Here is a 12283-nt window from a genome sequence, read left to right on the forward strand (position 1 = left end):
TTCATAGATCAAAGTTAAAAATCATCTCAAGAAGTGGCAGTTAAACCATCATTGTTCAAGATTCCAAAGTTTTTAAAAAATATAATGATTTAAAGTCTCGTTAGGAAAAGATATTTAAATTGATGTACTATGTAAGTACTATGTAAGAAACTGTGAAGATTTGTTTCTTATAGGTTTAAGAAAAAAAGCAAGGAAGGAAGGAAGGAGATAAAGAAGGAAGGAAGGAAGGAACTTAGGAGGGAGGGAAGGAAGGAAGCAAAAGAAAAAAAAGACAGGAAGAAAGAGAAAGAGGGAGGGAAAGAAAAAGAAAACAAGAAAGAAGGAAAAGAAAAAAGAAAGAAACAAAGGAAGGAAGGAAGAGAAAGGAGGGAGGAAGAAGGAAAGGAGAAAAAGAGAAAGAAAAGAAAAAAGGAAGGAAGGAAAGGAGGAAGGGAGGAAGAAAGGAAGGAAAAAGAAGGAGGGATGGAGAAGGAAAAAGAGACTTTCAAGATTCAACTTTCATCTCAAGCTGGTATCAGGTTAGGTTCTATGAAAGTGATGATCAAGGTACTTTTCTTCCTAGGGCATCTATCTCAGAGGAGGTGTCAGGAGTAAGGGTGAAAGAAGTGGTCTCTTCCAGGAATAAAGGAAAAACGGGTTCTTGGGAAAGAAAAAGATACTAGTGGGCTCCTGCAAGGAGGACAAGTTAGGGCCAGACCAGAGGGGACAGATGCCCTCAAGAAAACTGTTAGGCTCTGTCCCTCACGCTGGATTCCATGTGATTTTCTCCATCCTTCTCCTGCTGCCTCCATTGTTATTTTTAGAGTAACTCCTTCACATGCTTAGTGCTCTTAAAGTGGCAATGCCAGCACTTCAACGCCACTCGAGTCCCACAGAGCCATATCAGCTTTACTGGCTGACCTGTTGCTGCTACTTCCCCATCCTTCCCTTCTATTATATCAGAGAGAAAGAGCATATTCTAAGATAGAGTGAGGAGGCTCCCACACCTTCCTGGAAGTTCATGTCCAAGCCTAACACCCATTATAGCCCTCATCCTCTACTCCAGAGGGCAACATGTGAACCTCTGCAAGATTTCTTCTTCCTTCCCTGTCCACTGTATCAAGTCAGGTGGCAATTACCATTAATGCTCCAATGCCACATGAGTAATAAAGGAGAATATTGCTTTTAATGATTTGGGAACTTCTTGACTTGTCTGGGTCTCAGTTTTACCTTATGAAGATAGAGCATGGACCTTGTTGCAGGGAAGCTGAGAAAGGTGGAGGGGAAGCTGGGAGGGTAGAGAAGAAGAATAAGTTTGGGCTTCTTAGGAGCTATCTCCATGTTATCTCAACGACCTTTCTCCCCCTATTCTGTCCCTGTATGTCCTTATCTCTGCCCCTTCTCTCTTCTTTTGTCCCCTTTATCTAGGTCTCTGTCCCATCGTGGTGAGATTCTGTACCTGCATCACAACCTGCTTCTCTATATCTATCTCCTTATCTTTCTGCCTCATTGTGTCTCTTTGTATCAATCTCCCAACATTGTCTTTCTATATCTATCTCTTCAATTCCAATTGCCCTCTGACATGTCTCCATTTCTGGGTCTGCTCCGTATTGTACTCCCCAAGTCTGTCTCTTTATAATTATCTTCTCAACTGGATGTCTCCATCTTTGTATTCCTTTATATCTATCTCCCAGCCTCCCTTCCCCTTGCACATTTAAATGGATTGGCTGAGTTGGTGATGGTACCTATCTGCCACCAGAGGGCACTCGTACCTGTTCTCGGGATGTACGCTTGCGCTAGAACAGGTCGGGCTGCCAGGGTTTAGAAAATGTTATATGTGAGCCTGAACATAGAGGCAGGGGAATGGATGTAATGATCTCTCGAGGCCTTTCAGCTAGAGTCAATGTCTCCTTACCTTCCTGCTCCCATCTGGCCTCTTAATTTTTTTAGGGATACCCCCAAAGGAAAAAGTATTTTGGAAAACCAGGGTCAGGCAGAGCGCTTGCTGTGAGCTTCCTTAAGGAAAACTGAGTGTTTCCAGACACCCAGCTTAGCTGATGGTCCCTGAATGTATGATTTCAGATCCTAGACCAGAGATTTAATTAAATTGTGCATGTATTAAGCACCTACTGTGTGCATAACGTGGAACAAAAAACGATGTGAGACATGGTTGCTATTCTCAGAGAACTTTTGCTCTGATCCTGAGGCAAGGCATGTAACACACACAAAAAGATAATCATAAGGATAGGTAGTGTTGTCTAAAGGATGGAGAGCTGGTTTTGGTGCTCTGGTACATCCTGACTAGCTGGGTAATGGACTAACTTGCTCTTTTGTTTTTCTAAGCTAATTTATAGCAGAGGTGGTGCCCATTTCCTTTGATAGAGGGAACTGCTTAGATCAGTAAACACAGGTCTAGTCCCTATCACTCTACTAATAATAACTGATACTTATCAGGCATTTCAAAGCTTGAGAAGAATTTTGTATTCGTTTGAACTTCACCACAACCATGGGATAGGAGAGAGGGAGGATAGGTGTTATCAGCATGATTATCCGGAAACTGAGGTGGAGAAATGTTAACGCATTCTGCCCTTGGTCAAACACTTGGTGCCCAAACAATTGGGCAGGAATTGGACCTGGATCTTTCCCAACACCCGATGCAGTAAAATTTCCACTATAGCATGCTGCCTCTCCTTCTGTGGAAAAGTAAACAAATTGCCCAAATCATCCTCTCTCAATATGCATGTGAGTGACATAGAAAAGTATTAATAATGACTGCCCTGGTAGTTTCATAACTTAGGCACTGGCTTCTCAAATTACTGATTGTAGGGTCTGAACTCCATTTGAGGATATGAACCATTCTTTTGTGGGAATTAAAAGATCCTCTTTTTAGAGATCATGTAGACTGTCTACATCTGAATATAGACTGAATCAGAGTTGTTACTTTCAACATTTAATAACCCCATGGCCTTGGAAAAGACATTTTACTTCTCTGAAACTCACTCTTTTCATTCATAAAATGGAGATTAATATTATAACCTGTGGTTTAGCACTCCAAGATCTGGTGTTTCAACTACTACCCACTTCTTCTTCCTTTCATAGAAGAACGAACGAAACATAATCTATGGACATGTCATCCCTACCCTCCCTTATAGCCCCCCCCCCCACATTCACTTTGGTGAATTTTGCCCTTGCCCATAGTTGTTGCTGGAAATCTCAAAATATAGATTGAATATAGCTCCTATGACTGACTCTTGATTCAGGGTAAAATGGGTATAATGGATGCAGGGTTCAAAAAACCTTTTATCTTTTTTTCTTTCTTTTCTTTTTTGCTGAGGTGTTTGGGGTTAAATGACTTGCCCAGAGTCACACAGCCAGGGAGTGTTAAGTGTCTGAAGTTAGATTTGAATTCAGGTCCTCCTGACTTCAGAACTGGTGCTCTCTCTACTGCACCAGTTAGCTATCCTTTTATCCTTATATTTCATAGAAACCTAGACAAAAACAATATTCTGATATTTCCCAGAGGCAATTCTGAAATGAGTCAGAGTGACTAAGTCACAGAGATGCCCAAGATTGGACACATCTTGGACCATAAGTCCAGACCTTAGGGGGCTAGCTCATATGTCACAATAATATTTAACCTGTCTATCTTTGAGGGTTGCAGCCAGGAAAGTACTTTGTAGTCTATACTTCCATATTTCCAACAGTTCCACAGAATTCTATAAACTAGGTAAGTGCAAGTCATCACTAAAGGCTTTCTTGGAAAAGATCAGTTTTGGATTGGACTTTGAGGTGGGGCTGAAGATAGAATTTCTGTTCTCTTGGAAATTATAGTGCTTAGGAATGAACACTTAGATCATAACAACCTTGTGAGGTAGCTAGTACAAATATTCAAATCCCCATTTTATAGAGGAGAAAACTGAGACAGATTATATGTTTTAGTCATTCATGCAACTAGTAGATGTCCAAGACAGGACTAGAAGTCAGGTCTTCTGACTCCCAAGTCTGAGATCTTTACACTATATCACAAGTGATATATGAAAATATGTATTAACAGTTTGGGAGGGGATGAAAAAAGTGTGAGTTCTTAGAAAATGCCGACTCAAGGAAGGATTGCTACATTTTATTTTTTTCCACAACCTCCCTCCGTATCTCTGGGGCTCCCACGCCTGACGATCGCTGCCTGCGCTTTGCAAAATACATCTTTACAGTCCCTCCAAACCCAGCTAAATATAGACTTTCTTTTTAAGCAATAAGCAAGGGAAGATTTGGAGAAATCTTTTCTCATCTCTTCACTGACCTCCCCCCCTCACAAAGAAGTACCATTAATAAACATATTCTTTCCCTTCCTTCCTCGGACAGATATATGATGTGTGTGTGTCACATATGTGAGTATACTTCTATTGATATGTATGTACTATAAATGTCAGATCTTGAGATGGGGGCAATGGAACGAGGAGGAGATGGTTGTAATGCCAGAAATGGGAATAGGAGAGACAACAGGGATTACAGAGGGGGAAGAGATTTGGGGCTAGGGTCATTATAGAAATATCTCTGCCTCCGAGCTAATTGGAAGCACAAAATTTAGGTATTGAGGAAGTGGAGGATTCTGTGTTCTAAAGTTAAGAAAGACTGACTGAAGAGTGAAGCTCTCTGGAGATCGGATCCTTGGGTTCTGTCCCCCTTCAGGAAGCCTCGAAGATTTAAAAGAATTCCGGGTCCTAATGGGATGGAATGGCAAGAGCACTGGGAGGAGCTGACCAATCTCCTTTAAGACATACTACTCAAAGGAAGATAATAATAGCTGACATTTACATAGCACTTTCAGATTCACAAATTGATCCATTATCTCACAGGAGCTTTACAACAAGCCTGTGGAGGTAGGTAAAACAGATATTATTGTCATTCTTTTATAGATGAAAAAACTGGGCTCATCCAAAGTTAGGTGATTTGCACTGGGTCACACAGTTTGTAAGGGACCCAACTGGGAGGTAAGCTCAGGTTATTCCGAAGGTCAAATTCAGCACCAAATTCAGCTGTGCCATGCAACTGCTGCCATCAAATAAAGGCATTTCACAAGTAATACAGTAAGATCTGATCGCCCCAAATTAAATATCCGGTGTCCCAAAAGTCTCAGGGCAATTTTAATTGCTATCCCCCCTCAGATAGTCAAACTCAGACTTAAACTCCCTCAGGACACACCCGTTTACCCAGGTGGATGGCCATGCTCACAGTCATCCTTCACCTCAGACAAAATGTTAAGAGAAACACTCAGACATAAACATAAGCACCAAGATGTGTACTCAGTTAAAGACATAGACAGGCATCTCCACATATAAAATAAGAGGCTTGGACTTTTTAATCACTAAGGTCTCTTCCAGTTCTTCCAGGCCACGGTTCTGTGATTCTATGACTGACTAACCAAGTAAGCAGCATATAATTTCAGAGCTGGAAGGACCCTTGGAGGTGACCTAGTCCAAGCTCGCCCCCTCCTCTCTTTACAAATGAGGAAACCATGGCCCATAGGGAAGAAGGAACAGAGCCAGAGGGGTCACATCTTCAGCAAGGCCAGACCCCATTAGGGGAGGGGATGAGGTGAGGGAAGCCCACCCAGAATCCACAAAATAGATCTTCCATTGAAAGAAGTAGCTGACAGTCTGCATCTCTTCCTCTGTCAGTAGTAGGAGAGAGCAGAATTGAGAAGGGGATAGAGGGAGTAAAGGAAGGATGAGAAACCTAAGTTCCAGTCCAAATCCTAATGCCCTCAATGACCAATCAAATGAATTCAGTTTCACTTGTAAAGAGTCTACTATGAGTAAAATGAGAGGGAATGTGATATAGTGAATAGTGAACTGACTTTGAGGCCTTTCCTCGGATACATGGGCAAGAATCTTATGAGCTAAAAACCTGATCTATATTAAGAGCAGGAATTTCCATACGGGGATTTCTCCCACACCAATGAAATATGCCTAGTCTGAGCCCTGTCCCCCACATGAATGAATGAATGAATTTCATGGTGCTGGACATTATGGGGTGGAAAAAAGACAATCCCTTTAGAGGTATTTAGATGATACCGTGGATTGAACCCCGTTCCTCCCAAGAACTTGAGTTCAAAAATGACTTCAGGCACTTAACAATTATATGACTGTGGCCAAGTCACTTCACTTCTGTCTGCCTCAATTTCCTCAACTATAAAATGAAAATAATAACAGATACTTTCTAGGGCTGTTCTGAGGGTCAAATGAAATATTTGTAAAAAGTACTTAGTACAGTGCCTAGCACATAGTAGGCACTTAATAAATGCTTGGTTTCTTTATAATGTGTATTTTTATACTAAACATATACTATATTTATATCTTTATAATCTCTGTAGTATTGAGGAAAGAATGAAAAATATACACAGATCACTATAATATACATTAAATTGCGTTGGTGAATTTGGAGAGGTTTCACAAAGGAGGATGGAATATCTGAAGAAGATTCAGAGGATCAATGATGACTAATGCTCTCCACCTCCTGACACAGAGGTGAGGGATGAAACTTGCAGGAGATAAATTTTCAGACATAGGCAATGTGGGAATTCATTCTGTTTGACTCTGCATTTTTGTTAAAAGAATTTTGTGGTCTGTCTTTTTGTTTTTCCAGTGTGAGGAGGGAAGGTGGGAGGGAGAAAAAAATGCTTGTTAATTGAAAATGCATTAAACTTAATTAAGAAAAGAAGAAAAAGATTGAGAAAGGAGAGGTTCCATCCAGCTCAGAAAATCAATGAAGGTTTCAGGTGGGAGGTGGCCCTAAACTGGGTCTTGATAAAAGATTCCAACTAGCTGAGATGAAGGGTGGGGGAAAGGGCCATTCCAAAGCATAGTAGGAGGCAGTATATGCAAATGCACCAAGGCGGGGAAGGAGGGATTGAAAATAAAGAAGAGGGACGGAGTCCACTTGTACCAGGAAGTAGTGGGAAATAAACTGTACAGATAAAAGGGAACCAGAGGCTTGAATGGCAGGTTAGGGAGTTTGCATTTTATTTGGGAAGCAATTGTGAAACACCGGAAATCTCTAAACTGGAGACTGACATGGTCAGACTTGTGTTTTAGGAAGATTATGGCAGGAGCTGTGTGAAAGACACAAGGAGAGCAGTTAGGAGACTATTACAATATTCCAGGTGAGAATAAGAAGGACCTGAATAGTGAAAATGATACAGTTTGAGTAGAAATAGATAGGGAGAGATGGTTTTGAGAAATATCCTGTAAGCAGCAGCTACCAGACTTGGCAATTGATTAGATGTGGGGAGAAGAGTGTAAAAAGATGATTTCTGGGTTTGAGCTTGGAGATTATATATGTGCAGATGTGTACCTGCATACATGTATCTAAATATGTACTGAATATATATATATATATATACACATGTATAAACTTTATGTGTATATATGCATATTGATGTGCATGATTATATAGTGAACATGTATGTGTGCAGATGTATATGTGTATACATATGCATGTGTATAAAATGTACTAGATGTTTGTGTTATGTGTTTATATAATATGTATGTGTCTCCAGCAAGTATATATGTATGTAGGTGTGTATGTATTATGTGTATACATGGGAAAGTCACTTAATCCTGTTTGCCTCAGTTTTCTCATCTGTTAAAGAAGCTGGAAAAGGAAATGTCAAACAACTCTAGTATTTTTGTCAAGAAAACCTCAAATGGAGTCATGAAGAGTCAGGTATGACTAATATACTAAACAAGAGAAATAGGGAAATTAGGAGAAAGATCGGGTTTGGAGGAGGAAAGTTTTATTTTAGACATGTTGAATCCATGATGAGATATCCAACAAGCAGCTGGAAATATGGGACTGATGAAGAGATTGCTGGTAAATGTTAATAAATGATTTTCTCATTAAAAAAAAAAGGCAAGTATAAATGTTTGATCTGAATTAATATTTTCATCGTCAAATCAAAATAATAAAACAATAAATCAAACCCTGATTTCTATCCTTTGCTGATTTCCAGAGTGTGAATGCTTACAACTGAAAACTGAATAGTTGGTTCTAGGGAACTCTTATGAGTTGACTTCAAAATCCACTGAAAGAGATCAGGACTTTGGAGAGAGATTTGTGCATCCTTTTTATAAAAATGATGGCTGAAGTCAGGAAAATGGAGGAGATGGACAAAAGGTTTTACTCAAAAAGAAAAAAAAAAGAGGGAGAATAGAGACAGAAATGTCCTTAGTGGTTAAGAAAAGCAAGAAAAATCCTCCTAGGAATCAGACAGTAAAAGTTAGGTGACTTAAGAGCAGGGTAACAGAAGGCTGATGGTCAGGGTTATCCAAGGCTAAGGATTAGTGGAATGGAAACAGGGAAAGTCAAAGGATAGGGGAATGTGTGTGTGTGTGTGTGTGTGTGTGTGTGTGTGTGTGTGTGTATGTGTATTTATGAGTGGAGAAGAAAGCATCCTTGAAATGAGTTGAGCTTTTTATTCAGTGTCATATGCAGGAAGAGGGCAGGTAAGTGGTGCAATGGATACAGTACTGGTCCTGGAATCAGGAGCACCTGAGTTCAAATCCCATCTCAGACACTGATGAATGATCCTGGAACAAGCCACTTAACCCCATTTGCCTCATTTTCCTCATCTCTATATTGAGCTGGAAAAGGAAATGGCAAACCACTCAGTATCTTTGCTAAGAAAACCCCAAATGAGGCCACGATGACCAAGACACAATGACTATAAAACAACTGAACAAAAATACTTTGGAAGTTGAAGGCTCAGGTAGTGGACACTGCTGTGTTCTCCTTCCCTCTGCCAATTACCACAGGTGAAACTAGGCTATATCAAGGCAGTCTTGCAGAAGAAAAGAAGAAAATTCAAACATATAGCCTGAGGGGGGTATCCAAAAGCAGAGGGCTTTTATGCCTTAGGTAGGAATAGAGAATTGGAGGCTTTAAAGGGAGATTGTGTATGAGCATAAATTTTCAAGACTTAACCAATTGGGGAAGCTACTTCCACTCCCCCCACTCCCATCTTCCCAGCCTGCTTTTGGGTGATGGGCATATATCTTCATGGTGCTGTGAGTGAGTTGTTCATAGGGAGGACTCTGCTTTCACCTTAATTACTCTGTCTTAGTTTCAAAACTTCTTTACTAAAGCAAATAGAAGAAAAGTATTCTCTAGCACCAGGTTTCCCAGGGAAGATAAAAGTCGAATTTATCAATTAATCCACTAATTCAACAACTGCTTGTTAGGGATCAACTTCTGTTCTTCAGTCATGTCCAATTCTTCATTGTATCTACTGGCAAAGAAACTAGGGTAGTTTATCATTTCCTTGTTCAGGGTCACACAGTTAATAAGTGGCTAAGGTAAATCTGAACTCAGGTCTTCCTGATTCTAAGCCTAGCACACCATTGAACCATCTAACTGCCTTCTTAAGGACAGATAAGGTGACAATAAGAAGCCCTGGCAAGAAATAATAGTTCATTGTTTTCCTTTTTCTCTGCAAACTGAACAAACAGAAATGGGCTGCTACTGCAGCAAAAGCAATAGTTTGGACATTAATAATTTCCTAACTGGACCAAGAAACTCTTGGCAATAAATGTCTCTCCCAAAGGAGATGGGGAGAATCTTGGTGTGTGTGTGTGTGGGGGGGAAGACTAGGATCTGAGGCTGGGGATGGCATATGGTGACCTCCAACTTTCTCATCACCACCCTCAGGAGTTGCTGCCCCACCCAGTTTCCTTCTCAGCCCCAGGGAAGAAGTGATTGCAAAACACTTAGCTCTCCCTAAAAGCTCCTTCTGGAATTGTGAGTGCAATGGACAGGAAAAGGGAGGGAAGCAGCCCAACAACAGGCGCCCATTAAATAATAATTCTCATTAATTCTGTTTAGGTCCACTTGGGATTCCATTTGACCAACATATTATGGGGGTACATCTCTACCTGATCTGACCCCAAAGCACTTACATTGGCTTTGCCCCTAAAATATCAGAGGCAGGTTAAAGCTAGGAAACTGAATAACTCAGTACCATCTTTGAGCTCCAATTAAGAGAGAATGGGGAGGAAAGAAGAGATATTGGCTTGGCAATAGCAATTTAGTTTTGCTATTGTCTCTCCCTCTGAAAGCTCAGAACTTCAGTTTCCCCAAATAGCCAGAAGCAATGAAAAGCTCCTTAGGCATTTGGAATGATTGGCCCTTCTGATTAACAGAGATGTTGAGCAGAGGACTCCCGTCTATGCAAGACTATAGGAGGATTTGTTCAATCCCACACAGCAAAACGGGGCTCAGGCTTTGGGTCTCAAATCGGCTCTTTATTAAGTTTCTCCAGTTTCGCTCCTAATTTTTATATTAGGATTTAGCAAGGACTAGGCTGAGGGAAGAGCCAGGGTCCAAAGCCCTCTCCTTTCCCCAAGCGATATAAAGGACTAGGTGGTGTAGTGGATAAAGTACTATGCTTGAAATCAAGAAGATATCTTCCTGAGTTCAAACCCAGTCTCAGGCATTTACTAGCAGTATGATCCTGTGCAAGTCACTTAACGTAGTTTGCTTCGGTTTCCTCATCTGCAAGGGAAAAAGAAATGAGCTGGAAAAAGAAATGGAAAACGACTCCAGTATCTCTGCCAAGAACTCCCTCCCTGCCATGGAGTCTTGAGGAGTCAGACTCAATAATAATAGAAAGAACATCGCCTTTGAAATCAGAGGGTCGGGACTTAAGTCCTAACTTGGCCACTAGGTGACCTATTTTCTGCCCAAGGATGGAGCTATAGAGACCCTATGAATAGATTCCCTTGCTAGCAATGTCCCCTTGGACAAATCAATCCACTTCTTTGAGGCCCTAGTTTCCTTATCTGTTTAAAAAAATGAAAAAGGAGGGATATTGGATTAGATCACCTTAAAGATGTCTCCCAGCTCCAAACCTATCATTATCATCAACATTATTATTATCATTACTATTGTTATCATTGTTGTTCTTGTTACATATTTAAAGAGAGCCTAAAGGTCCGCAAAGTATTTTCCTACGGCAACCCAGTGTAGTAGGAACAGCCCCAAGAGGAAAGCAGCGAAAATATTATCTTTATAGAGATGAGAAAATAGCCACAGTGGTCAAGTGATTCGGCCAGGGCTATATAGCTAGCAAAGAGAAACGTGCACCTAAAAGCTGGGAGGTACTTTTCACCTCTGACATTCTATGAATCGTCCCACACGGCAGAAGAGAGGTCTCTCCAGCAGTCGTTCTAGAGTCACCGAGGACCTCTTGCAGAGAGGGAGAGTAGTGGCTCCCAGGGTTAGCTGGGTTAGAGTGTAAACAAGAGGCAAGCTCCCAGGGTCTCCTTCTCGTCTTGAGTTCAGTTCCTACTGGCTTTTCCCCAAATACCCTTTAGCTTCGGCCCTATCAACTGCTTCTGTGCTGGGGCTTCCAGTTCCTTACCCCATCTTCATCCCCAAAGATTAGGTTATCTAGATCCCAGGGTCTTAAACATCTCCAACTCCCTGCGCCCCCAATCAGCTTCTCCTTAGGGCTTGAAGGGCCTTCCATCGCAGGGATGACTCCACTACCCCCCTTCTCTTCAGGCGGACAGGGCCAGCTGCCTGAGTGTGGGAAGTGCGGAGGGGGAGGAGGAGGATGGGAAGAGGGGAAAGCGGGGCGGAGGAGGGAGGGGAGGGAGGGCGGCAGGAAGACTAGAGATGCAGGAAGCAGTCTCGAGTGGGGGGAGGCTTTGTGCCTGAGCTGTCTTCTGGGTCCTAGGGTCCTCCGTGTACCCCATTTTAAAGCTGGGAAAAATGAGGCAGAGGGCACAAGTTTTTCTGGGGACGAGGTGGAGAAACTCACTCCACTGATCAGGGGATCTAGGGGTGGGGCATCACTGAGGCAGCTTTTTAGTACTCACGGGATTTGGGTTCCCCAAGCTGTTCTTAAGGCAGGACCTCAATTCTCTCTGCTTTGGGGGACATGGTGTAGAGATGAAGAGACAAGGATGGGATGGGGAAGAGGGTTAGAGCCTTGCCCAGCCCCTAGGAGCAACTATTTTAAATAAAGGCAAAAGCAAACGACGCCACTAGAGTTTAAAAAAAAAAAGTCCGACCTCCAGGGCTCTTTTAGCCTCACCTCCAAAAACCTGTTATTTCTGTTGGCAGAAACGCCCAACCCAGAAGCTCCAAGGATCAAGAAAATGGACCGGGATCTCTTTTAATGCCATTTTGCAGCCTTCTGAAAGATCAGAATGGCAGTCTGTGGAGTTTTCGTTCCACTCAGATCCAGACGGATTGGATCTCATTTTCTTAGCTTTCTGCTGAGAGCTGGGCATATAGGGGTATTCTC

Source organism: Sarcophilus harrisii, chromosome 4, assembly GCF_902635505.1.
Source record: "Sarcophilus harrisii chromosome 4, mSarHar1.11, whole genome shotgun sequence".
Classification (NCBI taxonomy): domain Eukaryota; kingdom Metazoa; phylum Chordata; class Mammalia; order Dasyuromorphia; family Dasyuridae; genus Sarcophilus; species Sarcophilus harrisii.